General features: G+C 33.3%; 1 protein-coding gene and 5 long non-coding RNA genes across 6 annotated transcripts in view; all 6 read right to left on the reverse strand.

Annotated features, from left to right (window-relative positions):
* sli (slit guidance ligand) overlaps positions 1-16642 on the reverse strand; it is a 445788-nt gene that overhangs the window by 94698 nt on the left and 334448 nt on the right. The window lies entirely within an intron of this gene.
* LOC135843697 (uncharacterized) lies at positions 4305-5778 on the reverse strand. Its single transcript, XR_010558370.1, has 2 exons — positions 5309-5778; positions 4305-5062 (listed from the first exon to the last, which is right to left on the reverse strand). It is a non-coding gene; the product is annotated as an uncharacterized LOC135843697 (long non-coding RNA).
* On the reverse strand, positions 6795-8424 carry LOC135843698 (uncharacterized). The gene is made up of 2 exons (XR_010558371.1): positions 7982-8424; positions 6795-7758 (listed from the first exon to the last, which is right to left on the reverse strand). It is a non-coding gene; the product is annotated as an uncharacterized LOC135843698 (long non-coding RNA).
* Positions 9213-10714, reverse strand: LOC135843699 (uncharacterized). Its single transcript, XR_010558372.1, has 2 exons — positions 10578-10714; positions 9213-10019 (listed from the first exon to the last, which is right to left on the reverse strand). It is a non-coding gene; the product is annotated as an uncharacterized LOC135843699 (long non-coding RNA).
* Positions 11896-13181, reverse strand: LOC135843696 (uncharacterized). The gene is made up of 2 exons (XR_010558369.1): positions 13000-13181; positions 11896-12479 (listed from the first exon to the last, which is right to left on the reverse strand). It is a non-coding gene; the product is annotated as an uncharacterized LOC135843696 (long non-coding RNA).
* On the reverse strand, positions 14208-15884 carry LOC135843695 (uncharacterized). The gene is made up of 2 exons (XR_010558368.1): positions 15649-15884; positions 14208-14900 (listed from the first exon to the last, which is right to left on the reverse strand). It is a non-coding gene; the product is annotated as an uncharacterized LOC135843695 (long non-coding RNA).

The raw sequence follows: 16642 nt of genomic DNA on the forward strand, positions 1-16642 counted from the left end.
TTCAACAGAACATTAAATCAAAAGTTGAAAATTTATTTTGAGATGAGGAAGAATTTCAGATGGATTGATATTTTACCTAAAATACTAGAAGAATATAACACAAAAGATGTTCATAGAACTATTGGTATGCCACCTATTAAAGTTGATAAGGATAATGCAGAAGAAATTTTGATGAAATTTAACAAAAATAAACCCAAATGTAAATCGAATCAGAAATTTAAGCAGGGAGATAGAGTTAGAATTTTTGCATATAAAAAAGTTTTTGATAACAAGTACAAGAATAACTGGACTAAAGAAATTTTTGTAGTTGATGAAATATTTCACACAACTCCTGTAACTTATTCTATTAAAGATACTGATGGTGAAGAAATTGAAGGGAAATTCTATAATGAAGAACTTTTAAAATCCAAGTTTTAATAAAAAAAAATTTTTCCTATTATAAATATGATACAAAATTACATTGAAAGTGAAGACTTTGTAGTCTACAGACCCTCTCCACAAGATGACATAAATAAAGGAAATAGTAAAATTCGTATAAGAACATACAATGAAGATGTCATTACCCATCCACATAGAAGTGGATTACTTGTGAAAGGAATTGTTACAGTGACTAAAAATTCTGACAAGAGTGCTGTAGCAGAACTTGATTTGAAAAAAATATCATTTGTTACTAATCCACTACCACATTTATTTTCAAAAATTGAATATTTGGAATGTGATAAAATAATAGATTCAGTTGAAGAGCCAGGTGTGGTTACTACTATGAAAGGAATTGTTTCATTTGGTTCTGATTCGATTTACAATGATGGAGGTTGGAATATCTCCTCTCCAAACTCAAATGTTCTGAACAAATCGGGACATTTTACTTTGTATGATCCTTTAGAAACACTATTTGGTTATCATGAGGATCACAAGGATTATGTATTTCACATCCCACATGAATTAAGGTTAACAAAAACCCATCTCAATAATTATAATAATATGTTTCAAGTTGATAGTACTTTTGCAAATGAACATACTATTACTATAAAATTTACAGATGTTGCACTAATAATGTCACAGGTAAAATTGAGAAGAGAAATGGAAAACAAATGTCTAAAACAAATACTGGCTTCAAAAGATTTACCACAAATTTTTAGACATTGGGGATATGAGTTTAAAACTGGTATAACAACAAAAAAGTATACATGTGAATATACTTGTGATGGGAATCCAATATTTATTCTTATTGGGATGCAAAAAAATAGAAATGATAACATCAAAGTGGATAATAGTCAATTTGATTTATGTGGCCTTGAAAACGTTCAAGCTGTTCTCAACAATAATGAACATTATCCTAAAACTGAACTAAATATAAATAGTTCAGAAAATGATTATAATAAAATTTATCAAATGTTTAAAAATTTCAAACTAGCTTATTATGGTAATGAAGGGAAACCAATTTGTTCTATAAATGATTATGCCAACAAATATCCCATAATAGCTATTGATTGTACCTGCCAACCTGAAAGCATAAAGGAGAGTACCACAAACGTAAAATTAAAATTTAGATTCAAGGAAGCTCTTTCTGCTGATACAGTAATACACATTGTAACTATTTATAATGTTGTTTCTACTTATAACCCTTTCACAAATAGAGCTGTTGTAAATTAATCTTACATCTTTTATGAAAAAATTTTTCATAAAAAAGTTTTTTATTCACATCATTAAAGTCTGACAATATGAATATTACTTGAGTCTAAGTTACATAAAATATGTTCAATTAAGCCTTTTGAAATATTGCGATTTACTATGTCTTTAAGTTCTTTTGGTAGTTTTTCATTTTCTGAAATTGCGCACTAATTTACTTTGTCTTTGAACTCTATTATGAAATTTCCTGATAAATATTGATACCTTGAAATTCTATACCAATCTACTTTGTCTTTAAATTCTCTTATGAAATCTTCAGATAGCATCTCATGCCATGAAATTCCTCTCCAATCTACTTTGTCTTTGAATTCCCTTATGAAATCTTCTGATAGTTTTTGATGTTTTGAAATCATTCCCCAATCAACTTGATCTTTGAATTCTCTTATAAAGTTTTCTGATAGTGTTTGATGTTTTGAAATCCATTTAAAATCTACTTGATCTTTGAACTCTCTTATAAAGTTTTCTGATAGTGCTTGATTTCCTGAAATTTCACTCCAATCTACTTCATCTTTGAATTCTCTTATAAAGTTTTCTGATAGTTTTTGACGCCATGAAATCCTTTCCCAATTTACTTGATCTTTGAATTCTCTTATGAAATACTCAGATAGATCTTGATATCTTGAAATCTTTTTCCAATGTACTTGATCTTTGAATTCTCTTATAAAGTTTTCTGATAGTTTTTGATAACGTGAAATTTCTTCCCAATTTACTTTGCCTTTGAATTCCCTAATGAAATCTTCTGACAGTTTTTGATGAACTGAAATTGCCTCCCAATCAACATAATCTTTTATTAATTCAAGGTGGCTCTTTTCAATAGTGTTCATTATTTATTTTATAATAGAAAGAAAAAAAAATGTCAATTTGTTTTAATCAAATGCAAAAATTTCTCTTCAATAACAACCTCCACATCTGGTGGGTGCATTAGTTAAAAGAATCAGTTTCTATGATAAAGGTGCTGATGTTTGTGTTGTCACTTTATTAAGTGATAATGTTTTCTTTAACTAGTGGTATAATGGTAATGTTGTGATGAAATTTTTGCATTTGTTTGAAATGTTCAAGTTTTGATGAAATTTTTGCATTTGTTTGAAATGTTTAAGTATTGCAAAAAATTTTGCATTTCATTTCAATATCTAAGTTTTGTAAATATTTTTGCATTTGATTGAATGAAAAACTATGTGAAGGTTTATGTGAAATTTTTCACATAAGTTTCCACATACTTTTGAATTTAAAAAGTATTGTAAGAATTCTTACTCCAGTGCCAGGAAATACATTTTATATCTACTCTTGTACGGATAATACAGATTTTGTTCGGATAATCAGGGAAATTTCTTTTTATCTGGATAATACGGCTGTATGGATAAGCAAAAGTCTACTGTATTACTGGTATGGTCCACATTGCACTGTTGAAAGTTGTACATGCACATGCGCCTCACTTTGTTTGACAAGCATAAACCAATGGATGCTGTTTTTGGTCTTAGGCGAGTATACTCATTACCAGTAATACTCAAGACACTCTCAAGGGGTGCTAAGGTTGGTGAAGTAGTTGAGCTCAAAAAAGATGTAAACTACATCCTTTATGCTATCACCAAAGAACAGTACAATGATAAGCCATCAATCAAGGATTTTGTAACAATGATGAAAGCACTAGCTGCAAAATGGGACCAACTTAAGATCAAAAAGATAGCGGTACTAAGACTACGGTGCAGTCTGCATAAAGCGGTACTAAGACTAGGGTGCAGTCTGGATAAACTAGAATGGCCAACAGTGAAGCAATCCATCATTGAATGCTTCAAAGACCACTCACCCCATTAGGGGAAAATCTGCCCATACGCTGAAAAAGATGCCAACATCAGCTGGTTTATTGACGTATTCTGAATAATTACACATGAAAAAGTGCTGTTCAGAAGGCGGATTGGTGCACCAAAAAAATCTGCTTAAAATACGCTACGTGAATATTTTGTAGTGTATTTTTCTCGTGTAAGGCCACAGCGCTTTCAGATTACATTGTCCGGTTTTTTTGGCATATTCTTTCGCGTTTTTCTAAATAACACACATATAAATGCGGTATTTTACGCAAACATTTTAGCATAGTATAGAAATATTTGCATGCTTTCCATCACATGTTGCAATGGTTAGGTTAGTAGAAAAGTCCCTCTCCAACTCAGAGACCCGGATTCGATCCCCCGCAGAGCCAACAAAATTTTCAGGAATATTGGACATGGCAGAAATTATTTATTGTGTAAAAAAATACGCATGCTGATTAATGAGCAGAAAAGTATTGGCGGAAAGTGTTGCAATTTCTGCAACATTTTTTGTCGTGTATCATCCGCAGATTTAACCCAATGTGGCAGTCACTGTCAGAGTATGCACCCCAAAGGAGGAACAGCTTCAATCCTGATCCAGACATCAACCCAACATTGACCTGAAGAAGCCCTCATTTCGTTTTCGAGATTACAATCCTAATACCTTATCAATACGTTATCATCACATGCTCACTCAACCCCAATTGAACTGAAATTGGGCACATTGGTTGAGGTAAACTCAGTCATCAACATAGGAGCACTTCAATCCTTCTCTTGTATGTACTTATTTGTTGAGAAAATGAGAATAAAAAATACACCCGGTACATTTAATTCAAGAATACAAGAATGAAAGAAAAGATAGTACACAGAATGGCCAACATAATGATGTAAACATTATACCAAATTACAAATTTCAATCATTATAAGAAAATGAGAATAAAAAAAGTGATGTTTTTGAATTGAAAACTTTCAATTAATTCAAAGTAGGTAGGTAGGTATTCTGATAAAAACTGAAAACAGAAACTGAGAATGATAAAAACTGAAATTTTTCCATTTTCTCAGCAGCTTTTGATTTTTATTGTTGCACAGTTTTCATCTCTTTTTCCAGCACCCCCGCCCCCGCCTTCATAGATCAGGTAACACCCCTGCAAATGTAGCTCTAGTACCATCTAATTCTAAACCGCTTACAATATTATTTGTTCCATATTTTGTATGGTTTAATGCCCACATAATTACTGGTTTATTCACCAATTTCAGTCTGAGGGCAAATAAACAAGTTGCATAGTATGAACATTCGTGGTATACATGATTCCGTTTTGTTATCTTAAAATCTGTTGGATTAGAGTGGTACATGGCTATAAAGCACCTTGTCTCGCTGGCGATTCCAACTCTTTCGTTTTTATTCAAAAAAAAAAAATTTATAAGGTAACCTTTCATTTTGTAATGATATGGAGGGGGGACTGCATAAGTGATGCAATTGGTTAAACACAGCACAACTGTTGACAATGAGATGACTGTGGAAAACATACCCATTTCCATTCAGAAACTATGTATTCTCTTCGAGTTGTATTCTGAAATAGCAAGTTGAAAATGAGTCATCCATTTACATCATTACGTATACGAGTACATTGAGTCGACTGATTTCATTTGAAATTATCGTCACCTAGCATACATTAGGCTCACAAGCAAGGTGCGAGGTACATATAATTATCAAGACGCTTTTTCAAGTATTCAACGCAATATCTTTCTAATAAGTACATACATGTATCAATGCGTTGAGATTTTTCAAGCAATTGTGTAATAATCAATGTACCTACCTATAACCCAAAATGATAACCAAACATTCACAACAAAAAGCTAATTGATTCAACCTGCCTCATGAAGTAATCAATCAATGTCCTTAATGGATACCACAGCACCAATTTGAATTATCTTCATTAACATCCAATTTATGCATTCCGAGCAAAAACCCATCACAGAAAAACGTTAAGAAAAGAAAATATATAACTTACAAAAAATACCCACCTATTTTGCAATCAAGTTTTAGGGTAATGTATGTTCTCAAGGTTGAGCTAAATCCTACTTGGAAAATCGTTTTAAAAGTAATGAAAAATTTAATCTATTGTTTTTCAATTAAATTTGTCATTTACATAATTATGTAGCATTTATTGCTTACGCATACAATGTACTTGATTGAAAAATTCAACGACCCATTAAAACATAAGTTTTGATTGAGCGAGAATCCGCATACAAAGGATTATTTTGAATCACTGTTCAAAGTCACCTCATCCAGAAACTTTGATGCAGGATGTTTTCCAAAGCTTCACTTATCTCTCTCCCTCTCACCCTCTCAAAAAAACAAAACGACTTACCCTTAGAATACAGTTCATTACAAGCTTGAAAACATTGAATTGAAGCAATCAAAGAAACTTACCTGAAATCAAAAAAAGAAAAAAAATACCATCAGAAACATGAAAGTACATAATATTAAACATCAACAAAATCAAAATCTGACAATTAAGTATACAAATATTTAAATGCAGAACAGTGCAGTATTCAGTCTTTCAAAGAAGCAATATTGTTTGGCCTTTCTTAGTTCTCTTGTCAGGGTGTCTAATACAGGAATTTGTTGACCAAAAATCGCTACCATTTCACTGCCTTTCAACCCCCTTCCCTGCCAGTCCATTTTTTCATTTTTTTAAAATATTTCAAACTTTTTTCATCAGAAAGTATAATTTAGGTAAGCCTACTGTGTAAGGAAAAGTAGAGGGAACCACATCAAGAGGTAGGTTTACCACATCAAGAAGTAGGTTCAGTAAATAAATATCTCCACCCTCTCATACAAACAGAATAGACTGAAGATTCAAGATCAATCATCAAAACAGAAAAAAATCAAAGTTGAACATCCACTGGGAAAACTCAACTTGTTGTAATGAATACAAAAGCTGAAGCCTGCCATTTCAAAATAACCATAAATAAACACTTATCAAATCTTTCAAACAAACTAATTTTCAAAGTAGGGTCTCAACACAGTGGGCTTATAGCTACCAGAAAACTACATGCAAAATGATGATTATGACTCTGCATTCTGCAATGATCTTAAAAGGGGGGTTCATATGCACTAAATTTCTTGAAAATAGTCGAATTCCATACAATTAAGGGATTTTTTCAGTTAAAAAATTGAAATAAATCACCAGCACTGACATTCTCTTAAATGAAAATGTAAAAATTCAATAACAACAATTCAATCATACATAATTCACTATTATACTGTAAGTAGGTGAATGAAAACATGATTAAAAAGATTAGTCAATTATGTATAATTCGGTTTCTTGTTTCTATTTACATACATCACTGATTAAACCTAAATATACATCGTTAAAAAACAAGTTGAAAAATTATGTACTACAAAACAAGAATTCCTACTGCTATACACTGTTACTCTTAAGACTTTAAGATACTGAGGGGGGGGTGGGTGTTTATTGCTTTCTGCGGATGCCAACACCACAGAATTCGAGAAAAAAATCTACATACGTCGATGGTGATCAAGGTTGAAGCCAAGCAAGTTACTAAGAAATCAGGGCTGTTTGAATTTTTTTTTAAACTTGAGTAATTGATTTCGACTCAAATCGACACTTTTCCAAAAAAAAGTAGTACACACCACCACTCAATTACAAATTTGATAGAAAAATTTCCAAAAAAAAAAAATAGGTACTACGCTTGAAAAATTTGCAGATACGGGGGAAATTTTAGACTTGTGAGTTGAGAATTTTGTAATTAATTCCCGCCTCCATACAACTAGTTCTCTACGTGCCTTTCGGTTTTGGAAACCTAGACCCTTGATTATAGTATTGCATACCAGCTATATAGTTATTGAATCTCGCATCACTCTGCCGAGCACTGTTCAATCCCCAGAGGGTGACTTTAGTTCTCTTGTCTTTTGCTCTGTCTGCAAAGTTACACACCTCGTTGTTGTAACATTGATGATATATACCATCCCATTTCCTGAACATATCCGTCGTCGCATTGACGTCGATCGCGAGAGATACGAAACATTTGGCATCATTGTCAATGTTGTCGTTATTGGGTTGACTCATATAATACACATTTCCGACAAAACCCGATATTAAGTAATTAACTCCCGGAACGATTGCATAAGTGATGTGATTGCTCAAACACAGTATAGCTGTGGACAATGAGATGGCCGAAGAAAGAATACCCATTTTGATACGGAATTTTGTATTGGTTTCTCGTCGTGACCTAAATTCTGAAATGATATACAAGTTGAAACAAAGTGTGAATGTTGATGCCCAAGCTTCTGTAATAATTAAACTAATCTTCATCTTCAGATTTCAATATCCACCAATTTTACACACGTCTAGACTTCATAGTGCAGAGCTCTCACCAAAATCAGTTCCATCAACTTGAAAAAGCAAGACATTGAGGTTTTTTCATAAAGCAATTTTGCAGTAGGTAATCAAAGTACCTACCTATGTATAACCCAAACTGATGACACAACTATTCACAACAGAAACCAAATAGATTCAACAAGCCCGGTGAACAAGTCAAAGTACTAGATGGATACCACATCACCATGTACTTTATTGGTATCCGATCACTAATACGTTCCAAAATGCGTAAGAGTACAAGATGCAAAAATAGTCTGGTGCCTAATCACTCATTTCAGAGAAATATTGAGAAATACATAGAAAACCTCCAAAAAATTATGCCTCATTAATTACCTTCACACAAATGTTTATGGCTTAAGGCTGGATTGCAATACTGATTAAGGGAATCGTTTTAAAAACACAATTGTAAGGTTAATGTTATTTTTTAATATGTATGTATGTACCTATAATCGGTATGGGAAAATTTTGGTGAATCATAGTTTATTGACAGTTGAATTCCACAAATTCAACATAAAATTGGCTATTGAAACTGCTCCATAATTGGGGTCATTGAAACTGTTCCATCTGTGTCTCATTTGAACAGCTTAGAAACCTATATATGGAAAGTTTTGATCTGATTCGGTTCCGAAATATTGTCTAAATTTTAATTATATGTAAATGTTAACAAAAATTGCTGGAGAACAACACTGCATGTTTTTTTAAAATCTATTCAAAAATACTACTTTCAAACAAAATTTACTACAAAATTTGAGGGAAAGAATTATTTTGTTATTTTCAGCAAAAATAATACATATGAAGAGTGATATTCCAAAACTCGCTTTGTCCATTTTCACAACTTTTCAGGAGAGAGGAAAAACAGTTTCCCTTTAAACGGGTAAATTGGCTTTTTAGGCGAGTTTAGCACTTTATTTGGGTGGATTTATGATGTAGGAGTGTAGGTATAGATACATTTCATCCACTAAATACTGCTGAAAAAATTTCAATAAAAATGGACAAAACGCGTTTTGGAACATTATTTTTTTTTTAATTTTTAGTGAATTGGCTATTTAGGTGAGTTTAACACCTCATTTTGGTAGGTTGATGATGTAGGAATGTGAGTTAATACTTCATCTACCAGTTACCACTGAAAACCCAACTTTGATAAAAATGGACAAAGCGAGTTTTGGAATATCACTCTTCATATATTTCTTGTCTATTTGGGGGTAGCTCTCATCCTCAGCGAATTCAATACATGGGTACATTATTACACGCCCTTCATTTACCATAAATTTATAGACAATATCATAATAACGTTAAATGTTTGAACACATGGAACAAAGGCAACATGTACTTTTATTTGAATGAATAATCAGTTTCAATTTTTTTACTTTTTACTTTTTTAAACACAGAAAAAGCTTGAAGACATCCCAATGGGGATTCAAGACGCTATAAACGGTATTATTCCACCGGGAATTCCTCAATTCACCAGCAGCTGGGTCTCCATTTGAATGCGAGCCCCCTCAAAGCATTTCTTCTCAAAGTGATGGGTCGACCGTTCTGCATACCACAATGAAATCATTTCCATTACACGTTGCCAACCTACATTTTTGAAAAAAATCCCTCGAGGGGGCTCGCATTCGCACGGGTTTCAGCTCTTCAGGGTCTCTCAACTGAGTTGACCAAAAAACACTGCTTCCGAAGCCAGACGAAGACCAAATATAGTATTAAACTTTCCTTTAACATCAGGTCTAGGATTAAGACTTGCATACAAGATCACTTTTTCCCGCGATAACTTTGCTCTTCCCGCATATGAACAAAGTGGAGCATTGAAACTTTGGTGATATAAACCACTGTTCCCTGTGGGAATTGATGCATTTGGATTTCTGCGAAAGGTTGGATCAAACTCTATTACGGATACGAAACATTCGACATCTCTGTCAATGTCTCCGTGTATATTTTCGCTAAAATGAAATACATTCCCAACGTCGCCGTATATCGTGTAATCAAAAGTGGGATAAAATGCAAAAGCACTGCGATCGTTCAAACACAGAATAGCCGTTGACAATGCGATGACTGAGGAAAATAAATCCATCTCAATTCTGAATTACCTATGCACAGTCTTCGAAATGTAATCTGAACACTGAAATAGTATACATATGAGAGTTGAATAATGAATCATTTATCAATCATTATGGAGACAATCAACACTATTTAAACTAAGTATAATAAGCAGGTACTTGACTGTTTGTTTACCACAAAATGTAACACATAATAATGCGCACCTCGGATAATTTCAAAATACAAAGGCTACATTGATGGGTACTTAGAGTAAGCAGAGAGAGAGAGAGAGAGAGAGAGAGAGAGAGAGAGAGAGAGTACTCTAGGTTACATAAGACTGGTATGTTTGTCCTCAAATCCCCCCTGCAAATATTAAATTTGCCTTACACGATATTTCAGATATTCTGGCACATCAACTAAATCGAACAATTATTACATTTCATTTCATCCATTTGATTCACAGCCAAAGAAGGTACCATCAATTTACTTAAAGTCTTTCAATCATTCACATAGAGTGGAAGTACACACAGTAGGACTGAGAATAGTAATTTATCCTCACCAGAACCATTCAACTACACAAGGACGAGCAATGCACCTAGATTTATTTTATTGGCAATTTCATAAAATTCAAGGTACTTACCAAATTACTCAGAATGATGACCAACCATTCACGATGGAGAAATACTCAATTAACCTGTCTCTTGAACCACTCAATTGTTGCACTTGATAGACAGGAGCATAGAAGCAAGTTACAAACGATCATTCATTTCAAAAAGGTTTTAAGAAATATAAAAATTTCGAAAATTAAGACCACGTTAATGTCTTAATGGAAATTTTTAATGAATTACATGCCTCAAGGATGCTTTGTAAGGCTATTTGGCGAATCGTTTTAGAAGCGTAATTAAGAAATTGGCGAGTTTTGTTACAACTGACTCCCCAACCTCATACAGCACCAGAATAATCCATTTGAATTGTGATTGAACTTGCCACACTAGGCGGATGAGTTTGATCACTTTCCAGGCAAACAAATAATTCTCTTTGAACAATTATCATACGTTTAGGATGAAAGTGTCTCCTATGAATAAGACCATGAGTATCTCATTGTAGGGATGGATAAGTGTTTCTCAACATCCGGCTCGGAGGACCATGTAAATAATTAAAGTGGACTGTATTAAGTGTAGCTTCATTCAATTTGTAGCATTTGATACAGTCCACCTTAATTATTTACATGGTCCTCCGAGCCGGATGTTGATAAACAATGGGCCAGCATTCAAGCATGTGCTGGGAACAGCGTGAGAATAGGAGCAGGGATGCAATGGGAGTTGTTTGTGAGCTATGTAATACATATTTATAAATTTGGATTTTTCCCATGATTTTTTCAATCTTTTTTTGATATTGATACCTAAAATAGAGTTGATAGGCACTCTCCCAATACCAAATTTTCAGCGAATTTATCCCTATCTAGAAACCAGACTTATTCACAGTGATAAAAACATAAAACACTTATTTTTTTTTCATACCCAACCCTCAAAAAATTGTATAACAAAATTGAGCAGTGTTGATGTCATTTTGAGTTATGGAGGGGATTTCACTCACTAATAAAATTATTGTATTACATCTTATTTTTGAATAAATATTTCTGATTAGAAATTCTCAAAGCAACGACGGCAACTATGCTTTATTTTCAGATCAACTTCATGTTTATTTTCTTGATTTTAGAACTCTTCATTTTTAATGTATCAATAAATATTTCATACTCGCGAATCAATACTTTTGATACAAAGATTTTCAACAATCAACTCTTTCAAAATGTTGCCAACTTGGGTGCTTTTGATGATAATGTTCAACTGAAAAATGACTGGGAGAGTTTCACACTGCCCCCTTCACTATTACAGCGACGGCTCTAAATGGTATACATTTCACCTCTTATTTTCAAAATAAAAAAAATAAGTCATTAGTATCATAGAAACAGGAAATTTTATTAAAAGACTTACTGACATTCACAGTTCACACTGACAGCATTTGCACTACAGGTCTTTTAAAAAAAAAAGCTTGTGGTTCAGTCCCCTAACCTTATGAATACCAACTACTTGATTACTATTCACGCAGGGAATTTTGGGAAAAACGCCTGTGGCTGAACAGTATACATATGAAGACCAACTAATTGATTATCCTTCTTGTCACCATCTTTATCAATTCCATACAGTTCAACTCCAATATCCAATTCCTTCATTCTTTCCGCAAAAATACAAAGTGTGAAGTACCTACATGAATGATATTCTTTACTCTGCGGCAGTTCTCTAGTAACTGGCAGCTCATGTTTTACAGCTACATAACAGTTCGTGTCTTGTGGGATTTCATTGTTTAGCCGGAAACCACCATAAAATACATTTTCAACTTTGCCGACTAATCTATAGTTATGAGGAGGGGTAGCTGCAAAGGCCAAACACAGCATACTCATGGACAATGTGACGACTGAAGAAATGACACCCATTTTGATTCAAAGTTATGTAAGTATTCTCCTTGAGTGATAATCTGTATTCTGAAATCATACATAAATTGAAAGTGAATCGCTCTTTCATTATACACCAAGCCTTGACTTCATTTAAAATTAGGAAAGTCAGTAGGTACGCTGAACAGTTTTTTCAAAAAAATTCCTGACCTTGACCACAAATCTTAAAAAAATGTTATAGTCATCATGAAAATCTAAAAATCAAAAGAAAAGTTTGCCAATGCATTGCTAAAGTGATAAGTAGCCTATAGCAAGTCAAAATTTCTGGCAGTAATAGCCACATCCCAATTGTTTAGCCTCTTCAGCCTAATTTTTGCAATCCTTGTATGACTCAACTGCTAGTACATTATTATACCAGTATACTTGTTTGATTACATGTACCAGTTTTCAGTAGGACTCCTCATTTAGAACCCAATTGTATGTCCTTTCTATATCAACAAAGCAGAAGTGGGTTTCCAGTATATTCTCATCATATCACAATGAACTTCTCTGCACAGGTACACTACACACTACACCAATGCCAAATTTATATGCCAATCAAGGTACCTACCTCAAACCCAAAATGATGATCAACCATCTACAAGCAATAACTACTTGATTTCACCAGTCAATCAAAGCACTTGATGGATACCACAGCACCACTGGAATTACTTCATCAGCATTCGCTATTTACACCCTTCAAGCGCACATAAGTTATAAAAATGGTGTACAGTCAAATAATTCATGCCACAAAAATGCTATGAAATATAATGAGTATGTACAAAAATAGTAGTCAATTAGAGTATTAATGGAAGTGCTTATAAATTACATTTTTATGGTAAATTTATAACACTAATTGAAAATCAGTTTAGAGGTAATTGTGAATTACATCTGTTCCATTTCAATTCAACTATTTATTTAACCTTCCAATGAGGACATTGTAAATTCACATGAACATAGAGCCAAGACCCCTATGCAGAGCTTAAACTGTGACAGAGCTGAATATACAATGATCAACCCCAATCCCTCTTTCTGTTCATGACAGACAGATAAGAGAACTTCAAGTGTGACTTTTCAAATCAATGTTATAGATGCAAATATTGAGATGAATGAAAAAATAACATCTCCCACAAAAACAGTCATCATCATCACCTTTTGTCTTTTTGTCTACCTTCAATCATAAAGATCCCCATATAAGAATTTAAAATTGTACAGAACGTTAGTTTTCCATTGGCCCTGAACAGTAAATACCAAAGATATTTCTTCAGATGACTTACTTACAATCACAACAGATATGTTTTTCATGCCTACAACTCTTTCAAAACACCGACTGTGAATCCAGAATGTAAAAAAAATCTCAAACTTTGAAACAAGGTGTTACCATATTAATCCTTTTGAGGATCCCATGGAAGGAATGTGACTAACAAAACAATTCTAGCAAAAATAGCAGTGACCAACAAAACAATTTTGTTGAAAACTTTCGAAAGATGAAGATGCCTTCATACAAATCCAGAAACTATGGATCAGATTTTTCAGTTTGATTTATTTTAGATAAGAAAAACATCAATTTTTACCACGTGTAATTTTTCCGATTTTGTTTCTCACCCTGGAATTTGTCTTGATTATGTGTCAATTTGCAACATGTGAGCACAGAAACTAGTATCATTTTTGATTTTTTTTTTTTTTTTTTTTTGAAGAGACGATTCAAAGTTTCATTCAATATATATGACATCATTGGATGCATGAACAAATTGAGTGTAGCCTTATGGAAGAAACAAAGAAATATGTACTCAGTTTAATAAAAATTAAAAACAAAATCAAGCACCATTTCAATCACAATTTGTTTTTATAATGTAAACAAATGAATAGACTACACAATATACTTCAATAACAAATGAATGGACTTTGCATATTTCAATCATATAGATATGTACATAAATGAATGACTGATCAATTTTCTGAAATTGTATTCAATTCCCCGTTCCATGCTTCAAAATGTTCATTATTCTTGAGTACAAGAAATCACAATTAATCTGCAAACCTAACACCTGTGTTACCTAACTCGAGACCAACTATAACAGGATTGGGAAACTTTAAATCCGTTGGACCAGTACCCTTTCTTGCATACATATGCATAGTTTTATTTTTTCTCATCTGTTTTTCCGCAAACTGACAAAGTGGATAATTATAACTTTCATGAAATACAAAACTAAATTTCGAATAATTTGAATTTGAATCAATATGATGCACAGCTACATAACACTTGACTTTCTCAATGTGTTTATCTCTGGCTACATCTTGAAACAGTACATCCCAAATTCTACCTCTCAGCACATATTCAAAGTTGGGGCCTACTGCGAAAGTCCAGTAATAACTCGAATACAGTGCAGCCACTGATAATGAGATGATAAAGGAAAACATATCCATTTCAATTCAGTATTACGCGTTGTCTTCCCTGTTGAGAGCTGAATTCTGTAATGAAATGACAATTGAAAATGAATAATCCATCTCATGCAACGAGCCAATTACCATCCATTGAATAAGCTCAAAAATAAGCAGGTTTTGAATTTTTATCCTAGCATACATGGCACTTGCCTCCCTTCCTCACTTTATGCAATAATTTCATTTCATTTTTCAGATACAGAGCCAATGCTGATTTTATACACCATAGGAAACAAAATGTTAACAAAATGTTATTAGGATTAGCCATCAATAGACCAGAAATTGTGGTGGGATGGTATTGAAACTCTGATCACAAAAAGTGACTGCAGTGAGATACATACAAATACAACATCAAATCAGCATTGTGAATACTGAAGTTTGAAATGACTGCTACTGACATGTCATCACACCCCTCTGTCCTATATGCTACAACTAGTGCTGCTGTAACTTCAGGCACTCTAACAACACAGTCTGTCCATCTTCTCTGATATGTCATCAAAATATACTGGAAGTCTGATTTCATTCTGCCACCAACAGAAATTCCATCTAAGAGTAATGTTGAAGCTGTAATATGCATCTTTGCCCGACCCTTTGGTTCTACAAAGAATGCAGATGTTTGCTCTCCATTCATTTCAACTACCATCTTGATTCCATCTTATTGTTACAGTGATCTTATAAGAGAAACGAAGGCGGTCCCAGTTTCCATTTCATTGAGCACTACAATATCATGCTGTATTGCACTCAATGAAAAAGAAAAGCAACATGGTAAGGTACCTACCTCTGACCCAGCCAGACTAATGAACAACCCTTCACAATGGATAGCTGGCTGCTTGATTTAACCAGTATTGTGAACTAGATACTATAGTACTGTTAGTGTTATCTGACCAACATACACAATGAATACATTCTCAAGCACATACAAAAATGTTCAAAAAATAGTTTGCAGTTCAATAATCCACTTCAGAAAAATATTATAAAATAACAGAGAACCAATCGATCTAGTTTTGATTGAAAATCATTATAAAAGTTACATGATTGGTTTTCTTTTTTCTCATTAAATGCATGCAAAATATTATGACAAATGTGTGCAATTTTAGTACCATACCATAATATTGAGCAATCAAAACTCCCATTAAAACTGAACCTTCATCCAGCAATAATATTTCTAATCATGCACATTACTATTTTCTCTTTTTTCATGAGACGTTTGATTGTAAAGGATTTTTATAGAAATGGAAACTTGTATCAATGAGCATAGATAGTGGTTTATGTGAGGCAAGTTGGCTCCTGGCCCGGATTTTGAAATTTAACAGTGGATGAAGTCCAAAACTCCTCTGATGAAATTTTCATATCATGAGATCACCCCCTACCCCTCTAAAAGGGGTAAAATTGACATCTCTGAAAATTTCTACACTTAACCTGCAGGATTGCTACTTATAGTTAGATAGTACTACCAAGGACCAATCATACAGGCATTATTTGAAATTTTATCAAAGTTATCGTCTAAATGAAATGCAAATTTTTAGCTTTTCAATCACATTCTTTCAGAGGGGCAATACAAACAAAATATTCATTGTGTGTCTACTGTGTCTTACATTTAGTAGCTTCTAACTTTTCTCTGATTCTAGCTCACACTACTTCATTGGACACCAAATTATTCCATGAATGTCTTTGGTAGCACTATATGCATACATTATTTTCAACTTTCTGCATTTCTGGTCCATGAGTTACAAGAATAGGTACACATGAATTGTCCAAACACAACAGCTCAG

Source organism: Planococcus citri, chromosome 4, assembly GCF_950023065.1.
Source record: "Planococcus citri chromosome 4, ihPlaCitr1.1, whole genome shotgun sequence".
Classification (NCBI taxonomy): Eukaryota; Metazoa; Arthropoda; class Insecta; order Hemiptera; family Pseudococcidae; genus Planococcus; species Planococcus citri.